Source organism: Oculina patagonica, chromosome 1, assembly GCF_052425735.1.
Source record: "Oculina patagonica isolate OP01 chromosome 1, crgOcupat, whole genome shotgun sequence".
Classification (NCBI taxonomy): Eukaryota; Metazoa; Cnidaria; class Anthozoa; order Scleractinia; family Oculinidae; genus Oculina; species Oculina patagonica.
In genome coordinates, this window is record NC_135758.1 from 180377 (window position 1) to 200869 (window position 20493).

The following is a 20493-nucleotide window of genomic DNA, read 5'->3' on the forward strand; positions in this document are numbered from 1 at the left end:
ATTAAAGGGATTGATAATTTAGATCGCGAATTCACATGCAAATGAAATACTTCTGTAAATTGTAAAATATTTATAACCATTGCGTCTGAAAAGATGACCCCTTAGCTTTTCAGGATAATGAACATGCAAACTTGAAATCGAATATTCAAATTTTCTTTAGTGAAAAACATATTTGATTTAAACTTTTGAAATAGAAAAACTTATTTTCCCCGAAGGTCGAGGCAAATAGAAACTGTAGTCAAATCCTGATATAACAAACATTGGTTAAAACTTGGTATAAAGAAACCTTTCATTTTTTTAACATATACATCAATTCACTGTTGTATTTACGAAATGAAGAACAGTTTCACTGAAGTTTTTGGCGCCAATCATGAAAAGTGTCATTTTCAGTTCACCGGGATTACACACACAAGGTCTCATTTCAACTGACTTTCGCCCAAGCTTGACACTCACGCGCACGCATTGAACCTCTCACGAAACGAAACATTTTACGCACTACAAGGATCGCGCGCGATTGAACGAGTGTGAAATAAGAAACGTCAAACTTTTCAAAGGCTACTTTCTAGTTGTTGAGGGCAACGTTAGCCAAGAAATAAGCGATGATCAATTTGTTATGACCGAGCGAAGCGTCTGATTGGCATGGCAAACATGCTTAACCAAAACCAAGTTTTCATTAAAAAAGAAAATGCGGAAAAGTTTGTCAAAGAAAAAAATGAAAAGCTAAATGTGGCGTAAGTTTTAATATAAGTTGCCCCTGTGGTCTTGTTGTGGAAATTTTTCATCAATAAACTTCAGAAAGCTTTTTTATGCGTACATTAATAAAAAAGTCTAACAGTAGAAAAAGCAATTGTACTGAACATGCGCACTGAACATGCATGTTCATTATTTTGGCGCTTTCCACCCTTGGTGTCGCTTGCATGATTCTGATTCAAGTTTTTATCCATTTTTTTCACGAAAATGGCTGTAAAATAATGAAAGGCTATAAAATAGTAAAATGGCCTAAATGTTCTTGCGTTAAATACTAAATAGCCTAGAGTGAGTGTCTTTTGAGCGATTGGAAAAGAAATGGCAAAAAAATTCAATTATCATTGTTTAACGACAAGTAGTTATTCTTTATGACGCCGGTTAAAGGCTAAATTTAGGGCTATTTTACGTTTGAAAGTTACAGCAGTTAAAAAAGCTACTCTAATACACATCCTGAGATGTTTTCATAAACTACTCAGTTTTGCGCCCGAAAAGCAGAACAGCGGGAAATTCTCGGCACACCTGTTTCGCACTTCTTTCCGCTGTTGGTATGCTGCGCTCATGGTCCGGCCTATCCTTTATCTCATCCGCCGGGAGAGTTTCCCAGCCAAATTTTATAAACCAACTGTAACGTAGAAGATCAACGAACTAAAAACCTAAAGTAAACACTCCATTCTTGTAGAAAGTCATTTAGGAAAGATATACTATATTAGTAACTACACTGTTTAAACTTGTGATTTGTTTTCTCTTTCAGACATTTGTGATCGTAGCTACCCGCCTTGGCAGGCAATACGTCTTTAGATTTAGCAAGGAGAAATCTTTATTTTTATTTGGACCATTAAATGCAGTGCGGAAAGCAATAATTATTCTTATTACAAATCAGTATCCTTTTAATTATTGAATTTTAATCTTATCGCTGCCTTTTAGTGCGTAATGATGTTAGCAGACCGCGTGTATGAAATGGTCTTTCCTGCAAACTTTTAAAGTTTACATTAAACTGACCCTTTCACACTTGTCTCTCTTGAAAGTAATCTATTTTAGAGGTTTAACAAAATTTGCAAATGAAAGGTAGGGGTATACTTATGGGTCAGAGAATGCCTGCGCCAGCTGGCCAATAGAAATGAAGTCTCTTCTCTATAGAATCCATTTAAATGCAAATCTAAAACGTTTCACGAAGAGAACGTTTGTAAAGATTGATTCATGCAAGGAAAATCTACGCCCGATTGATTCAAACGCTTAAGAATCGAAAAAGACGAAATATTCTGATCTTAAATTTCACACCTGGCACCCAGGTTGCAAAATAAGCGAACCAGCTCTATTGTTGTTGATCTTGTGGTTTGTTTTCTATTTCTAGTCTTTGCCTTATTAGAAAAATAATTTCCTTAACCCTACTGTAGATTTTTTGAATTATTTATACTTCTAACAATAATTGTAAATTGTATTTTTCTTGCCATTAAGAACGCTCCAGAGGAACCAGAGTAAGTAACAATTGATTTTAAAACATGTGTAACATTAATTCAAGAACGCTGTTTTCTCAGTTCCGTGTGTTATTTCCGTCCAAAAGTGGCTTTAGTCAAGGGCTTTTTACCTTATAAGGCCTGGCAAAACTAGGAAACATTGTTGCGGAAACATCGTTGCGGAGGCAAATGTTTCCCCGTTAAGCCGCGAGGGAAACACATGTTACGGAAACAAATTTCGTTTCTCGGAAACAAGAAAATGTTTTTGCCTCAGGTCAAAAGCAATGTTGACTAGTTTATGCGCATGTGTGACACTCGTTTAGCCACCCAGGCAGCAAAACATTTCCCTTGCTTCCCGCCAATTTAGCCACCTAGGATCTCATGCATGACAAGGAACAGTGTTTCCTAGTTAAGGCAGGCCTTAATTATAATCACTAGCGATTAAGAAATGCGAGACATTGGCGAAAACAGGGGACCTAAGGAGCATGGCGACTCGCCTTCAAGAGAACGAGAACACGAGAAATTACTCTGGGGAGATTTCTTTAAGAAAGGCCAGCGATGTCCAACGCTTCTTTGGAAACCATCCTCGTAAATACTCGCCAATCACGGCGTGAAGCAACTTAAAGGAACGATGTCAATTTGAAGAAAACCTCAAAATAATAGTTTTCCAAGGTAGAAAAACACCAAGGAAGTAATAATAAACCCAAAATAAACAAAGATGGCTACGATTGAGGAAAAATAAAACAGATTACGAACAACAAACTTGCAAAAATGGCCACTGTTTTATGTAACTGTTTATTTATTTATAATCAATTTAACAAGAGTCACACCACTAGAAGCCCTAAAATGTGATTGTGATGCCTTCGTGTTTTAATCAATGATTGTTTTTGTCTACTACTAGGTACGTATTTGCCGCAATATACACAGTTGAAATGCTTCTTAAGATTATAGCTAAAGGATTTTGTATGCACAAATATGCTTATCTCAGGGATCCGTGGAACTGGCTAGATTTTGTTGTTGTAATTTTGGGGTAAGTTTGACATGCTCTTTTGTAAACTGAACCGTTTATCATTTATTGTTCTTTACTGAGTGGAGAGTGGGGGAGAAAGCTTAAAAGGGGGAACAAAAAAGTGCTTATTGTTTGTCCTAGTCATCTATCGTTCGTGGATGCTATAGCAAAAAGTTGAGAGTGAACTGAGTTTTTTACTTATCCGATCAGCTTGACTCGGCAAATGCAAGTGTCTCTCCCAAGAAGTTCATTTCACACGACACATTTCAAAACTGAAGCAGTTTTAAACGTTAACATGGTTAAAAATTCATCTGCGCAAAAAGGGTGCTTTGTGAGATCTTTACCTTCCTTCACAGCTCTCGCAATGTAACGGTGAGATCTTTTAACTTGATATGAAGTCCAGGATTCCAGTTTTTTCTGGTTTATTTTAGATCAGTTTAAACTTGTTGCGTTCAGTCGGCTCAATCTGTTTGGTTGACGTGAATAATATAAAAGATTGGGTGACGCCACTAAACTAAAACACTAACTTGGAAAGAGGATTTATTAAATTTCTGCTTCTAAAACAGGGGGTATTGGTATGGGGAATTAAGGAGAGGTAAGCACACTCAATATTTCTTCTTTGTCTTCCAAACAGGTATATCACTCTTTTGCCTAATGTCTACAACTTGTCAGGCATTAGAACATTTAGAGTTCTTCGAGCTCTTAGAACTATTTCCACAGTTGAAGGTGAGAATAGAACGACGTCGCAAGACAGTTGATCTGTGTTTATGGTGCAATATTTCTTCGCTAGTAATCCTCGTTAACCCAATATATAGTAATAATTAAAGTAATCAGTCAGGACATTTGCAACTTTTGCTAAATGATGCATAGGATTGAAATTCACGAAGTGCATTAAAGAATCCAATTTCATACCTTTTAGTTTCTTTTCTTTCCGTCAGTCAGTTTTTCAGTCAGTCAGTCCGTCAGTCCGTCCGTCCGTCCGTCCGTCCGTCCGTCCGTCCGTCCGTCCGTCCGTCCGTCCGTCCGTCCGTCCGTCCGTCCGTCCGTCCGTCCGTCAGTCAGTCAGTCAGTCAGTCAGTCAGTCAGTCAGTCAGTCAGTCAGTCAGACAGTCAGACAGTCAGACAGTCAGTCAGTCAGTCAATCAATCGATTTTCCATAGTAGTACTCGTAGCAAAATATACTACAATTGTGATAATTTCTCACTTATTCGTACGCCATGAAATACTTAGGATATAGATTAAAAACTGAATGAATTATTTAATATTCAGTCCTCTTGATCCATTTACTCTCATGCTCGAAATCGTAATTCTCCTCACTGGTTTCCATACATTTCTTTTAATGTTAGTTCTGAGAATTTGGTGTGACGCCATGATGCATAAATAGCATGTGCAGCAAGCATTAACGAACGCTCTCACTTTCTTTGACAGGTTTAAAGACAATGGTGAACGCTCTCCTCAAGTCCATGACCATGTTATCCGATGTGTTGATTCTCACACTGTTTTTCCTGTGTATCTTCGCCTTGGTTGGAATGCAGCTTTTTGTTGGACAGCTGAGAAATAAATGCATAGCCACGCCGCCGCCACATGGTTCGATTGGCTATGAGAAATATATATCCAATGAAAGTAAGTGACACCTGCCAATCACAATCTGTTGCCAAATCAAATCGTTTCTAAGACATTGGTGTTTCTGCGGCAATTGGTCACGTGACAAAGTCAGTCGTACGAAATGATGCTGTTAAAGTCAAAAATCTAAAAATCTCTGAGATATCAGCTCTCATCAAAATCAGTTTTTAAAGATATCTTCCCTTAAAAATACTTACGCTGAAATATATAACCCCCCAAATCCGAAGCTCCCATTCCAAACAAAACGTTTAGGAATGGAAGAAACGACACTGAGAAAGAGGAGAGGATGTCAAATTCAGCTTTGAGGTCATATTTTGCCCGAAAACCGGAGCAGCTTTGTCCACAATTGTAGGCCTTATGGCGGACTCGCTACGCAGTGTATTGCTTAAACTGGCAATAGGAGAAAGATATTACAGAAACCTTCAATTTCTGTTTCCTTGTAGGTATGTGGCTTAGAGGCAGCGACGACAATCCTATGGTTTGTGGAAATTCTTCAACTGCAGGGTAAGAATACAAACTAATTTATATAGTACATGTTTTTAATCAGAGCCTCCATGCATTAAAATGGCTAATACGAAAACTATTTATTTCAGTCCATGTCCTGCGAACTACACGTGTTTGTCTGCTGGTGATAACCCTAATCATGGCTACACTAACTTTGACAACTTCGCCTGGTCTTTAGTAACGGCTTTTCAACTTATTACAATGGACTTTTGGGAAAACGTCTTTAACTATGTAAGTATTGACCCCATTCCTTTTATTTAATATGATTTTTTCTTTTTCGCGTTGACATATTTTTTGACATATTTTCCTATCCAAAGTGCTTTTTTACGTGTCCAATTCTGTGGCCTTTTAATCAGCTCAATTATTTTCGCGCGCTTCTAAGACCAGTTTCCCCCAAACTATCATTATGGTTTTTCGCGCGCTTTTTACATCAGTTATCTCCAGACCAATGGATCTTTCGCGCTCTTTTTCAACAGTTGCCTACGTTTTACGTCTCTCAGTGAATAAAACTAGTATATCCTGTTTTGCAGGTTCTTGCTTCTATGGGTTCATGGTACGTGTTTTATTTCATGTTCGTGATATTTTTTGGTTCGTTCTATCTCATTAATCTGGTGCTTGCGGTGGTGGCGGTCTCATATCAACAAGAAGTAGTGGCGATGCAAGAAAGGGTAAGACATGTGGGACAGCATTACTAGACTTTTTGATGTTTTACAGTTAGTGTGATGTACCAGAATAGTACTACTAGTAGCTAAAGGCTACCCAGGCGTGTGTTGTGTATTACTTTTATACAGTAATAAAATTAATGTTATTGTAAAAAGAAAATAAATTCCTTGCAACTTCAACTGCACAGACAACAGTAAAATGGAAATCATGTCCTTGTCAAGCGTAATTTTTTTGCCCGATCGTCGATGTGTTATGTCGCCGGTACGTCATGTAAGATTGTATATGGTAAACAGTCATTACACATTGGGCAGCCTTCAAAGCTCAGCCAATAGTAGTAAGACAGTTTTGGAATCTGAATCGGATTCCAGAAGTTAGTGTTTAGAATCACACGCATTTCACAGTTAACAGCTATGGATGCTTTTCTGGATGAGCAGAAACATGTTTCCGTAAAAAAGGAGTTTGTTACGCTTCAGAAACATTTTCTTGTTACCGCGGAGCAACATTTGCTTCAGGAACAAATGCAGCCCGTGCGACTTCAAGGAAAAACATTTGTTTCCGCAATGATTATAAATAAAATAATTGTTTGCCTTACAGCCCGTAGTACCTTCCAGTAATCTCCAGTGTTTCCCCTATATGAAGTTTATTTTATTTTCCCGGCTTTTTTATATTTATTTACAGGATAAAAACTATGAAGAACTCAAAGCTGTTGTGTCGTCATATTCATTTCACGGGCGTGCCGAGCCGAAACTTCTTACTGAAAATGGAAAATCAAAACCAGAAGCTTTAGTTACAAAATGCAAGCTTTCACTATGTCTTCCTTGTTTTAAAAGCTCTGCGAACTCAAAACCCGCTAACGAAACGAAACCTGAAGGAAGTCACGTGAGTTTGCGTTACTCGCCAAGTGGTTCTCACGTGCTGGAAATGAACAATGTCACGACAGAGCATTCTGCGGTCACGGATAGAAATGAAAACGTGTCAAGCGAGAAAGCATCAAATGGAGCAGACATGCAAATACGGTTAACTCCAATTATATCAACACCCAGTCACTCTCAACAGCCTAGGACGTCTTTAGTAAATGATTCTAATTCAGAGACTGGTGGAAATTCAAATGCGAGATTTTTAGAAGTAAAGCCATCTTGGACAAGAACGTTAACTGTCATTAGTGAACAGGAATCATCAGATCATGATAATCACTCTGTAAACACAGATGAATGCAACGGAATTAAGAAAGTGAAATTCCCTGGGATATCTCCGTTGCCATCACCCGTGGCGAGTCCTCGGGGATCAATGGGTTGGGAACCCCAAGGAAAAGACGCTAAGCACCGGAAAGAACAGTTATCCCGACGGAAAAATATCAGGGACCGGATTTCTAAATTAACAATGGACCCCTTATTTGATATGTTCATTACGTTTTGCATTCTTGTGAACACTGTGTTTTTGAGTTTGGAATATCATGGAATGAACGAACAATTCAGGTTGGCCTTGGATGTTGGGAATATGGTAGGTACCAAGAAATACACTTACCCCGGTAGTTTCCGTAAAAATACCATGACCCCCCGGGGAATGCTGGTCAATGCAATGCCGGGTGTTCTGGTGGGTCCGGGGAATCAACAGGCCTGTTGCCCGTTTTGAAAGTCAGGGAACTAACGCTAGAAATTAAAGTCAGCCATATAAAACAAAAGGGGCGGTTTCCTCAATGATAATAAAAAATACAAATTCTGCGCTTCAGACTAGTGACCCATTGGGTCGGCAATTACCTCCGGTTTCCCCCCCCCCCCCCGGATGAGATGCTAGTCCATCACAGCGTTACCTCCGAGCATCTTAGTCGCCGGTACACCTGGGTGGAGAGAGGCACTATGAGAGTAAAGTGTCTTGCCCAAGAACACAAGATATTGACCCCAACCAGGGTTCGAGCCCGGACCGCTCGATCCAGAGTCCAGCACAGTATCCATGAGGCCTAAGTGCCTCCTACGTTTATTTTAAAGCAGTGACTAATTTACCTATCGAAATTTTTTAGGTTTTCACTTTTGTGTTCTTGCTGGAGATGGTGTTAAAGTTGACTGCCCTGGGTCCTCGTGGTTACGTGAAGAGTCGATGGAACATATTTGATGGTTTTATTGTGTTGATCAGCATTGTAGACCTTATCCTTGAGCGAGGGGTTAAAGTTGGTAATGGCGCGGGACTCAGTGTACTTAGGACCTTCAGATTGGTAAGTGATCGGTTATGTAGCTTAGCTTTCTCGTGTTCTCAGTTTTGTCCTCCGTGAGAGAATGTGTCGTGGTAAAACTATAACAAATGTTGGCCCCCTTGTGTTCATAGCACCATGACCTAGGAAGACACTGGAGACCAAGTTGGATTCTTATTCCCTGAGAGCGATTTTCGCTTGAGTACCTAAAGTTAATCGCATATCATAATTCGTAGTTCTAGTCTTTTTCTCAGCTCGATATATAATGTATGTATTCTTGACATTTGTATTTTCAGCTACGTGTTTTCAAACTTGCGCAATCATGGCAGACAATGAACATGTTACTTAGAACAATAGCGAGCAGCATCGGTCAGCTTGGTAACCTCACCTTGGTTTTGGGGATCATTGTTTACATGTTAGCAGTGGTCGGAATGCAGCTCTTTGGAAGGTAATCATATGAAAAAAATTTTTAGTTAATAGTTCAATCAGTAAACTCAAAAAATATTTTTCCCTTTAATAGTGTCTACACAGAAGAGAAATTTGACGGCGACGTTCCTCGCTGGAATTTCAATGATTTTGGTCAGGCGTGCATGATGATATTCAGAGTACTATGTGGAGAATGGATTGAACCGCTGTACGACAGCATGCGGGCGACAGGTCCTGTGTCCTTCCTGTTTTTCCTCACAGCTCTGGTGATCGGGAACTTTCTGGTGAGTCACGTGACAGATTTGAAAATTACATGCATTAATTTTGTTTTAAACACCACCATTATTTTGTGCTACTGCATACTATCGCATAGAAATTTTCACTGACCATTAACAGAGTTTTTTTAACGAAAAAGTTAATTAGTGGCAAGAAAATATTTATGGAAATGTTTTCAATGTACTGATGGATATCTGAAATTCAGAGCTTTTAAGAGCCTTTTTTCTTGGACAACCTCAGGTTCTAAATCTGTTTCTTGCTTTACTGCTTAACGCCTTTGCACGCGAGTCTCTGCAAGATGAAGCAGAGAAAAGAGGGGAGACCCGACCAAGCAAGTTTTATCAGGGGGTCCAGCGACTCAGTAGAGTTCTGCGCCTCAACAGTATGATACCACGCCGAACACAAGTCAAGCCTTCACTTGGACCCCAGATCCCCGCTGACGACGGATCGGTGAAAAGTTCAGATAGCAAAGGTGATTTTATTTATTATTTTCATATACCCTATGTTGTTGTTGTACTGTGTTATAGTATACGCGGATTTCCAAAATATTTAGGAACATTTCAGGTTATTATCGTGTTTGTGACGTGCGGAAACATGCCTTTTGCAATTAGTTTAGATTTTAAAATTGTGTTATTGTAGAAAAACAATTAAAATTGCTTTCTCAATTTTTAAAAACAGATGCTGTTAACGGGACTCCTGCACTGATGAACGCGGTGACAGCTTTTCAGAAGAAAGGAAAACTCAACAGAGACACCGTTAAAAGGGTAACTGAAGACAGCATTTTATACAACATAAATAAATTACCTTTGATGCTAATCTTCTCTGTGTCATTGTTGTGCTATCAGCTTTCCATCGCAATCGAAGCAGCCAAAAAAGACTCTACAACTTCCAGCACCGTGCTAAGCTTGGCTCGTTCATCGGTAACATTCTCCAGCCCGCGGCAAAGTGTCCAGATGGACCGGTTGGGCGAACAACCCGCGGGCGATCCCGTTATGACCGAGGTGCAGGAATGCTGTCCATGCTGGATGAAACGCTGCACGTGTGACTGCATTGCAATGTGGAAGGCGTCCAGCGGTTACCGTGCTTGGAGGCGCATGCGGCATAAGATAAAGAAACTGGTCGAGCACCGGTACTTTGAGTGGGGCATTCTGGGAATTATTGTAGCCAGCAGCGTCACACTAGTAAGTGTATACGGGCAATGCTTTTCGATCTCATCGAAAAGTAAGCCCTTCGGCACAGCAAGTTCTCTTTCATAAACGGTTGACGTAATTATTGCTACAATTAGAAAATTTTTACTATCATTGAAAATTTTGTTACAAAGAAATGCGCGTCACACCCAAAATGGAACCCAACTACTACACCACCGTGTTTTGATCTGCCTTTAAGCCCCCGGAAATTTAATTATATAAGATGCCTTTCTTAACTGCCGCATCTATAATATAAGACCCTATCCCTATCTCTAACCTAAGTGTGAATCTAAATTAGGTCTAATAATCGCCTTATCTAGAACTAATTTTATTGACTAATCAGAGTACAGTTTCGACCTAGTTCAGGCGTTAGGTAGAGCAGAAAAGTCATCGTCCCTTACGAAAGACTTCATTTTCGAATGTTGGCATCGACTGTTTACAAAAGGGAAATCAGCGTCAGTACCCAACCAAAAATATACCGTAACTGGAAGGTCTTAGTTTTCAGTGAGTTCTATATACTGTTGAAAGAAATAATGTTATCTGGTCCTGCGTGCGCTAACTTGTAATTGGGCTATTGATAAATTAAAAAGTCGCACGTGACGAGGTTTGACAAAACAAGACAAGTCTTGTCGGCCAATCAGGTGTTCTTGCCGAACTTTACGGTAGTCGACGCCGGTTGCAAGTTTTTTTGGACGGAAACTTCGTGGACGGCGATTTAACACAACTCAAGCAATGCGCAACTATCCAGATCCATTCACACTATCTTCTTCTAGCTAAAAGACTACGTTAAAGTCCAAATAGAACAAACTCTTCACTAGGAAAACGTTCTTTGTAAAAGAGTAAAACCCAGAACTTGGTCATATCAAGTTGTCTTTGAGAGGTCGACTAAGAAATGTATCAGGATGTATAAAAACAAGAAATGTTTTCTTTACTTTTCAGGTTTTTGAAGATGTTCATCTTAACAGCCGCCCAACAATGAAGAAAGTTTTAGATTATCTAAACATCGTATTTGCAGTGGTGTTTACTCTGGAGTTTCTCCTTAAAACAATCGGTTTGGGTTTTGTAACATACTTCAAGAATGCCTGGAACTGTTTGGACGTGGTTATTGTTGCTGTAAGTACAGAGATTTGAAATGAACTTGAATGAAATCAAAAGGCATTAAAACGCCATAGTGAAAGTCGTGAAATATGATAAAAATTTGATAGAAGGACTACTTTCAATCTGGCTGACTGTAAAAGCTTCGCTCCTCTTACGATGAATGAAGTCTGGTGCATTTTTATACACGAAACAGGCACACGTATAGGGTCAAGAAATCTAAAATAATACGCGTGCTCCTTAAATCGTTTCTAGGACTTCTTCCCATGTAGCACTTCTTCCCATTTGCCAAATGGATGTGCTTAGGACGTTGGGCGAGCACTGGGGAGGAGTTACTCTTTACTGCCACTAAGGAACTCTTACGCCTCGTCCCTCGTGATCTCCCAACTTCCCGCGTGCTCCATAAGGGGTTTCCCGGAGGGGAGAAAGAATTAGTACCATCATTTTGCCTTGTAAATCCAATGTTCTTCATGTACCTAACAAAAGTCAATTTTATATATTTTTACTGGAGAAATGGACGCTTCCGTGAAGTTCTTCACAACACGGGACCCCGCTGTATAGTGTTGCAATGTAGTACCTTATTGTTATTTATTTTCGCGGGAACTTCGCGAAAATGGAACGGGAAATTTCGCGAGACTAATTTTCCGATTTGGCCAAAAATACGTGATAGCATAAAAAATACAAAACAAATCGTTGAAGATAGCGCGGGACTTATTTCGCGTTTTAAATCGCGAAAATTAAGTCCGCGAAAATAAGTAACAATAAGGTACACTGTTTCTTCAATCCTTAACTTAGTGCATCGGCCCCCACTTTCAAACAGCGCCCATTTCTCTCATTAAGACGTGTACTTAATGCTGCTTCAGTCTTAGACTTGTTCGTTGCAGGCGCGTTTTATTGAGCGAACTAGGCGTTTCTGGGAATTTCAGGTATCCCTTTATGGGCATATTGTGCACATATCACGAATAACATCTTTGTTTCTATTCAACCGTCTTCACAAAGTACTTAACTGACAAGCTGTCATTCATTAACATTCTTTATTTTCAGATCTCCATTCTCACGGCTGTTGAATCTATCGAAGAACTAAACTCTGTAAGAACAGTAAACAAATAAACTGATTGTATTAAGGCTAATGTTCGTTGAATTTCTTTAAACCTTAAACAAATCCAAAGTAATCAACACTTTATTTCCCTTTACAATATTAAATAATAAAAAACATCAACTTAGGGATTTGTCTTTATGCACCGCTAAATTATCGAAGCTAACACTAAAAGAATGCCTGATAATAAGTAAGGAGAAATAACCAATTGAATCTCGTTGAAAACTAATGTAGGTACTTTTTAATTAACTGTCTTCGGAGTATTTAAGTGCCTTTTTTAATTTCATAACTACCTCATTTGAGAGTTGTAAATATGATCGCTTTCTCCTCTAACTTATGAAAGTAAAGTGCACAAACTTTAAACTTGGTTGCCAATTTGTGTTTTTACAAAAATATTTAGTCCGAAAAATCTAACAACTTTTAAGGAAGTGATAATTCAATAATTTAAAATGAGAAATAAAAACAGGACTAAATAATTCCGATGATAATTATTTCATAAATCAGTAATTATAATGATCATAAATTGGAGGCTATAGCGTCATGAGCTTGTAACAATAAGTTGTTATAATTTTGGTTTTCCGAATCAGAAGTTAAAATTATTGTGAATCATCAGGAATATTTTAAAATGTGTGTTTCTCTTGCAGATTTCCATAGCAACTGTAAAAAATCAGACCACAGACAATGACAGTAGCCTGGCTTCATTTCGTTCCCTGCGCACGTTGCGGGCGCTCAGGCCCCTGAGAGCTATCTCACGCTGGGAGGGTATGAAGGTAAACAACTACTAAACAATCACTTATTAATATGGCGCGCAAGCTAACTGTTCAGTTTTCTTCACTCCGAGCAAGTAGGCTTCTTTTCAATATAAAGGCTGTATATATAAAACTGGGACCAAACATTTTAAATACGTTTTGGTTCATTTGGAGTATTTTTTAAACATTTTCTTGTCGATAACTGTGTTAAAGTTCTGGTAGAAAACGTTGGTCAACTCTTCCGTTAGAACAGGAAAACAACAACAAACAAACAAACCCTACCCGATGGGCACAATATATGCATTTCGTTTCATATGTTAACTGCTCAATTCAAATAACATAATCTGTGCAGAGTTTTTTCTTCATCCATCAAAAATATTCATTCGTACACACGAATATGATAAAATCTGAACAAAGCAATTCTATAAAGTCGCAACACGTGACCTGAAATGGGGAAACAGACACACAAAGCTGAGGGGCCTATATGAAACGTTTCTAAATTTGACTGTTTCTTCTAAGGTTGTGGTGAATTCGTTGCTGTTTGCCATCCCTGGGATCGGAAATGTGTTGTTAGTGTGCATGGTGTTCTGGCTTATCTTCAGTATCGTCGGAGTTCAGTTTTTTGGAGGACGATTTTACAAATGTGTCGACGGCCAAGGAGAACGTCTGCCTATCAGCATCGTGCAGAATCGAACTGATTGTGACCGGTTGGGATATCGGTGGATAAATTCTAATATCAACTTTGACAATGCTGGTAATGGATTTATCGCTCTTTTCCAAGTGGTGAGTTTATTTTGTTTTGTCAGGCTTGGATGTTTGAGTATTTATGGCTATACAGCAACTCAGATCTCATTTGATTTATCTAAGGATCCCCTATCCCCCGGGCTTTCCCACAGATTTAGACAACGTAGTTCCCAGAGGATTTTCCCAAGGATCACTCTATCCCTCCGGGGTTTTCCCACAGATTGACAAAGACAACTCAATTACCGAGAGATTTACCTCTAAATCACCTTATCCTGGGCCAATCCGGGCTTTTTCCACAGACTGACCAATCCCAGGGGTGGAGCTAATCCCCTCGTACATGGACTGACTCCATGTTGTGTTGTTTGTTTAGGCGACGTTTGAAGGATGGATGGAGATCATGAGGGATGCTGTTGATGCCAGAGAGGTAGAACATACTACTTACAACCATCTACGTTTTCAAAATGACTTAAAAAACTCATTAATAATTCAAAAAGAAAATACAAAAATTAATGTTTAATGAGTATCTTTATATCTGATAAAGACGCGGCTAAACTTTACGTCCAATTTTCTAGGCCAAAATAAACCCAAATCTAAATATTAGTGCAAGAATGAGTTGATCTACATCAGAAGATTTTTAAGCCGTTCAATAAATTCGCAGTTCGTGTTTTATCAAGTCTAAAACACTCGGCTGCGCCTCGTGTTTTAAACTTGATAAAACAATGCTGCTCATTTATTAAACATTACAAGATATCCCATCCGTCATCAATCACCTCTGAGTAGGCGCACACTTAGTCATGATCCCAGCCACATACAAAGACAACGTTCAGTTAACCTCCGATAAAAAGGCGCCTAAGCAGACGCTTTAACATTAAGTAAGATCGACTTTATTTTTATGCTGATTTTTCTCCTTTTTTAGGTTGACGATCAGCCAGAAAGCCAACACAGTTTTATTCCTTATTTTTACTTTGTTGTGTTCATAATTGTCGGTTCATTCTTCACATTGAACCTTTTCATTGGAGTCATCATTGATAACTTTAATCGATTAAAGAAACAGGTAAAAACTAAAGATAAAATACTTTTTGATTTGTCATTCACACTGCTATGCATTTGTGTACTATTTTGCAGGATTGCTGACAATAAAGCTAGTTTCTGCACACAAACAAAATGACAAAAAATCGAGTTAAAATCACAGTTATAGTTACATACAGACCGTTACACAGCAAGACAACAACAACAGCATCAAAAACAAGATAATCGTCTGTACTCTGTATTTTCTGTGCCTTTAGATAACAGCTTTAAGGTGGCCCGCGGGTATTTATGAGGCTGACAGTTCCCTTTTTTAAGCGCGTTTTAAAACGGGAAAACGTGAAGCGATTGCTTAGATTTTTGAGAATCTGAAAAAATAATGCTTAAATTATATAAAATGATAAATTTTATGGCGATTTAACGCGATTTGTTAAAGTTATGAGCGATTTTTGGAAGCCTTCGTTTTTAATAAAATGCGATTATTTTGAAAATGTCACGGTGAATTTTTCTGTAATTACCCCAAAACGCTGCCAAACAGTTGAAGTTTACTCACAACAACTTACAGGAAAATCCACTCCGTAGATTTCCTGAACGAGCGACATCTTTATTTTGCCTTTAAAAACTGTCGTGTTATGCGTCTGACTTGACCGTCGCATAAATTTGATACTTACACTAACCCAGTACCAGCCAGTTTTGAGTCTGATGTCACCTTAATCTTGTGTGTAAAATTTAAAAAGATCGTGTATATACATCAAATGTTAGCAGTCAATAAAGATGGATGGTTTTCAGTCGAATTTTTGAAAATATCAAACAAATGACGTTATTTCAAATTGCGAAAAATTTGTCGATTTGTTTTTCATTTTTTTAAAGCTGCAGCTAGAACAGGATATTGCAAAGATTTGTGCCGAGTTTCAGCGTGTTCCTATCATACGGTTTGAAGAACCTTAACTTCAAATGCCAGTGTCTTAATTGTTGTTTCGTTCTGATTCATTATATACTGTCACATAGAGGTAAAAACACCGTTCGTCAAGCGGAAATAAGGGCGCCATGTCCCATGTGCAGGTCATAATCTTCCCATTTGCAACTGACATTTTTGTGACTTATTTCTGCAGTACGAGGACAGTGGAGCGTTAGATATTTTCCTGACGCCGTCCCAGAAGGCGTGGTTCAACACTCTGAAAAAAGCTGCCAACAAGAAACCAAAGAAAATGATCAGCAGGCCTCAGGTATGTACTTTATGTAAGCTGCATTTAGTTAGCTGCATAACTCATTGGCGAGAAGAAACTTCGAATGTCTGTAAACAAATTAAAAATTCACATAAAATTGTAAAATTACTACGAATTACAACGGTTTTCATTATAAATGGTCACACAAAGAGAGCAAGCTCCACCCGAAAGTACTGCTCAGTAGCTTCCATTTAAATGGTCAAACACTAGCATTTTATCCATAGACGTAAAAGTTAGAACCATCTTGTACAACATAATTAACAGTACCACATGAACGTATTGCTCAGTAACCTTCATTTGAATGGTCACACACTAGGGTCGGAGCAATGCAGAGCATAATAAACTATGCCTCATGAAGGTGCTGTTCAGTTGCTATTATTTTAATTGTCAAATATTAGGGCTGTAAGTGTTACTCAACAACACAACAACAACTGAACATGTGACTGTATTTCTCTTTGGGTTTCAGGTAAAGTGGCAAGCTCAGTTGTTTGATATCATTCACAGCTCAAGGTTCGAGACATTGATAATGGTGATGATTTGTCTCAACATGCTTGTCATGATGATTCAGCATCACGGACAAAGTGAAGAAGTCGTCTTGACAATGAATATCCTTTCAACAGGACTGCCGCTCTTTTTCTTACTAATGCAGTATGGAGATCGAGTCTTGTTGTCATATTGTTACATCCTGATTAATACTAACAGACGATTCTATGATATACACCTTGTTTTAAGATCAAATGATACCCGAAGTAACTTTTTAAAATAATAGAGAAAAACAAACATACTAGCAAGCCAAAAAGGGCGGTGTAATGTAAAAATAAATCTACAAGATTAGAAACAATTGCGCAAAGCGTCGCTTAATTTAATTTCTTGCTGGGCCAGTTACAATGAAAATATTTCTTTAAGGTTATAGAAAACAGAAACGTTTTCTTGAGGCTGCTTTTAAAGGAAATAGACAACACTTTCCTTGTTATTGTAGTTTAATTATAGAAACACATGGTGCGTTTTTGAGGAAGTTGAAACCCCTACGAAGCCATCTTCCTATATTCTCTTTTTTGTTTCCCATACATTTTAATCCTAGACTTTGACCTGTTTTTCTAGCTCTACAGAAACACAGACAAAATTTTTAATCATAGCCAGTGCCAATTTAAAGTTTTGGTTTTATGAAAATGCTTGTTAAATCCTTATATGAATATTTCTTTTCGAGAACATTTTATTCCTTAACTGTTATCCCGACTTCCCTCGGGTCATCACATATAATAAATCTCGTATTCACTGCCATATTTACCCTGGAGGCTGTGGTCAGGATTGTTGCTCTCCGTCTACATTACTTCACGCAGCCGTGGAATATCTTCGACTTCACCATTGTGATATTATCAATCATAGGTAAGTATTGTAAAATAACTACAGCAAAACAAAGTAAGTTATGATCGTCTAGGATTAACTGTTGCTTGCGCGCAATTCGATCGACCGTATAGCGAAGCGCGCGAGTGACGTCACGACTCAGACAAAACTCAGACAAACAAACCGAAATGGCGGACGATTTTTCCAAGACATTTTCTAAGGCAGCCGGTATTCCTAAAACACTTACATGAAACGAAAACTTCGCCTAGATTCCTTCTATTTCTTTCAGAACACGCTGATGTTTTTTGAGCCTCGTGGCGGTTATATCCATTTGCATTCTATTTTGAGACCTCGAGCGCTTCGCTATTCCAGACAGCCGCCATAATGGTTTTTACATAATAATGCAAATTAGCCATGCAGTGCAGACATTGTTAAGGAGGTTATTACAACAAAGTAATTTTAATAGAAGGTGTTTTGACTAACCTGTCATTCATTATACTCTCCCTAAGTGGAATTTGATTAAACAAGTTATGTAAAGACAATACTTTGACAGGAAGACATTCAGACAAATATTTTTTTATATATCAAAGTGAAATGCAGCGTGCCACAACTCATGCACGCGGACATGATTATATCCTAGTGTAATGTGCTGTATTGCACAACTTTAGGAGGACGCTAAAGACGAAGGTTGAAGAAATGAATCTCGACAGGGAAGATTCGCACAACATGTATCGCTTGCTTTCGTAGGTTACCCCAAGTTCCCTACGGTCCATGCAAAATTTTGAAAACATTATTTGTCAGGTCGATGACTTTATCTTGCTTGCTGAATATTCTAATGGAACAAAATTTCGTAATGCATTTCAAAATGAAAATAAGTGATAAAAAACGACGTTTCGATGTCATCTTGACATCATAATCAAGTTAATAGCTTATTTTCGTTTTGCTGAATATTCTTCCATTTTCGATCACCTCATTGTATCGCGGGGCCCCGGAGGTCCGGATTCCTTCTTCTCTTCCACTTCCTAATGCTTCTAATCCCTGGGAACCCCCCTCCCCTGTCCAGCAGTTCCGTTTGTTGGTTAACTGATAATTTATGAATGGAGACTGCATTAAAGACTTAACCCAGTGTCTTTTGCCAGAGAACAAAATACGAACTAGAGTCGATGGAATACAGAATGCAAAGATAGACTTCTAGACCATCGCTTTATCTGTGATATTGTTCAACGCCCTGCAAGCTTTAAATACCGGTAGAGCTCTATTAACATGTATTAAGCCCCCTTCTCTCTTTAAGTCCCCCTCTATACCCCCCCCCCCCCCGTGTGCTACTCAACAGCACTAAAACATTAAGAAGCCCACTTTATTCAGTTATATTTAGCCTTATTCGCCTGTCTCGTAAAAGCCACCCCACCCCCGCCCCCCACACACACACACACACCCCTCAAAAGGTGTCGAAAAGAAATAAACCATGCGTGAGACTTGATTAGAGCTTTTACAACATGTATTTGCCGAGTTTAATAGTAAAAGCTGCATTTCACGAATCTGACGAATTTTTTCATGCTACAGTAATTATTGTTTTGATGGAGTCTAAAATTGTGGTTTTTCGGTAGATATAGCACGTAGGTCATATTAAGACCAGTCGTCACATTGCAGGCTTGGGTAAATTCTGCCCTTATATTGGCTTATATTCTACTTGCCGGCAGGGCTTTTAAAAATTGACTTTTCTGCTCGGATGTAGCTTCTCTTTTTGGAAGAGTATTGACTTCTTCATTTGCTCTTATTGGCCAAATTTCTGTAGCAGTGGTTTTTTGCTGCTTCAAGACGTTATGTTGCATTTTGTGAGTAATGCTGCTATTAATTTGTACTGAGTCATGTGTGATTTCTTTGTTAATGATGGATTTTAAAATGAATTTTATTTTTACTCTCTTTTGTAATGCTTATTATTTTGCAATCAATGGCTTAACCAGTATTTGGAATCATCAGGGCCACAGCAAAATCCTGTGCTAAGTGGCTAGACTGTAATTAGCAAGAAAGACACATTTTTTCTAAACCAGTTTTGAATGTGAAAAGTCTCAACTTATTTTGTCATATTTGGCAAGAAACAAATCAGTTTTCGTCAGCAGATCGGAATGTGAGCAACTTTGACCTAGCGATTCTTTCCAAAAATACCTCAATTGCTGTTTTAGTTTTGTGGTGGACTCAGTTGAAAGCCTGTTAACAAAAAACGAACCATCTTCAGATAAAACTGACCAAATTGACTGAAAAAGCGTGAATTGCATACACAGACGTTAAAATGATCTTCTATTTGTGATTTCATCGTAAGAACTTTCCAGTCAAACATGATAGACCGACCATGGGAACAATTTGTTACTAAGACAAAACAAACGTTGTATCAGTTCGCAGTTGAGAATACAGTCAACTCTCGCCTTGCGGACACCCCGCTATTGCGGACACTCGCTATAACGCACAAAATCCAGATCCCCGGTGTAAGAGGTTTGACTGAAAATGACTCCCGCTATTACGGACTTTCGCTATAACGGACACTAAACGACGCCCCGAGCGTGTCCGCTAGAACGAGAGTTGACTGTATTTTCAATCAACCAATCAACAACTTTATTAATGTGTCAATACATTTTTCAGTCATGATTTCAGAACAGTGTTTAACTTTTCATCTTCTGTTTTACTTTGATTTCGGAATTCGGCATTCATACCCTGTCGTTACACTTGAAATCACTTTAGTGTTTTTAAGTGTTAACACTAGCCATGTTGCGTGCATCATGGTGGATTAATTTTGACATCTTTTTAATACCAAATTAATTTTTAAGTGCTTTAAAAAGCACTTAAATGTTAGTGTCGTCTGTTGCGGTGGAATTTTAAGCCCAACATTAATGACGTAAAGACTTGCTGTCACGCTTATTCCTGGCAAGTTATTGCATGCATTACGTCAGCTCCAAACCTGACCCGATTTGTTTGTTTCAAGTGTGATATTGGCAATGCGGTTGGATTTTCAGAAGTCTATACGTAACTCTAAAGAATGAAATATTTCACTGTGTCATTGAGGAAATTTGTTTTTATTACTTTAAACTGACGGAAATTTTTTGTTGCCGTTCATTGCCAGGAATTTCAAGTAATACTTCTTTAA

The 20493-nt window shown here is 38.5% G+C and overlaps 1 pseudogene across 1 annotated transcript in view; it reads left to right on the forward strand.

Annotated features, from left to right (window-relative positions):
- LOC144651498 (sodium channel protein 1 brain-like) overlaps positions 1-20493 on the forward strand; it is a 34193-nt pseudogene that overhangs the window by 10112 nt on the left and 3588 nt on the right. The window contains exons 2-25 of the transcript XR_013570326.1: positions 1499-1626; positions 2142-2222; positions 3103-3231; positions 3845-3936; positions 4639-4833; positions 5277-5337; positions 5427-5568; positions 5868-6005; positions 6679-7500; positions 8018-8209; positions 8482-8633; positions 8706-8895; positions 9128-9359; positions 9566-9651; positions 9733-10068; positions 11014-11187; positions 12214-12258; positions 12910-13035; positions 13534-13797; positions 14129-14182; positions 14675-14812; positions 15897-16010; positions 16477-16615; positions 17265-17396. The product of XR_013570326.1 is annotated as a sodium channel protein 1 brain-like (transcript). The remainder of the gene's footprint in view (positions 1-1498; positions 1627-2141; positions 2223-3102; positions 3232-3844; positions 3937-4638; positions 4834-5276; positions 5338-5426; positions 5569-5867; positions 6006-6678; positions 7501-8017; positions 8210-8481; positions 8634-8705; positions 8896-9127; positions 9360-9565; positions 9652-9732; positions 10069-11013; positions 11188-12213; positions 12259-12909; positions 13036-13533; positions 13798-14128; positions 14183-14674; positions 14813-15896; positions 16011-16476; positions 16616-17264; positions 17397-20493) is intronic.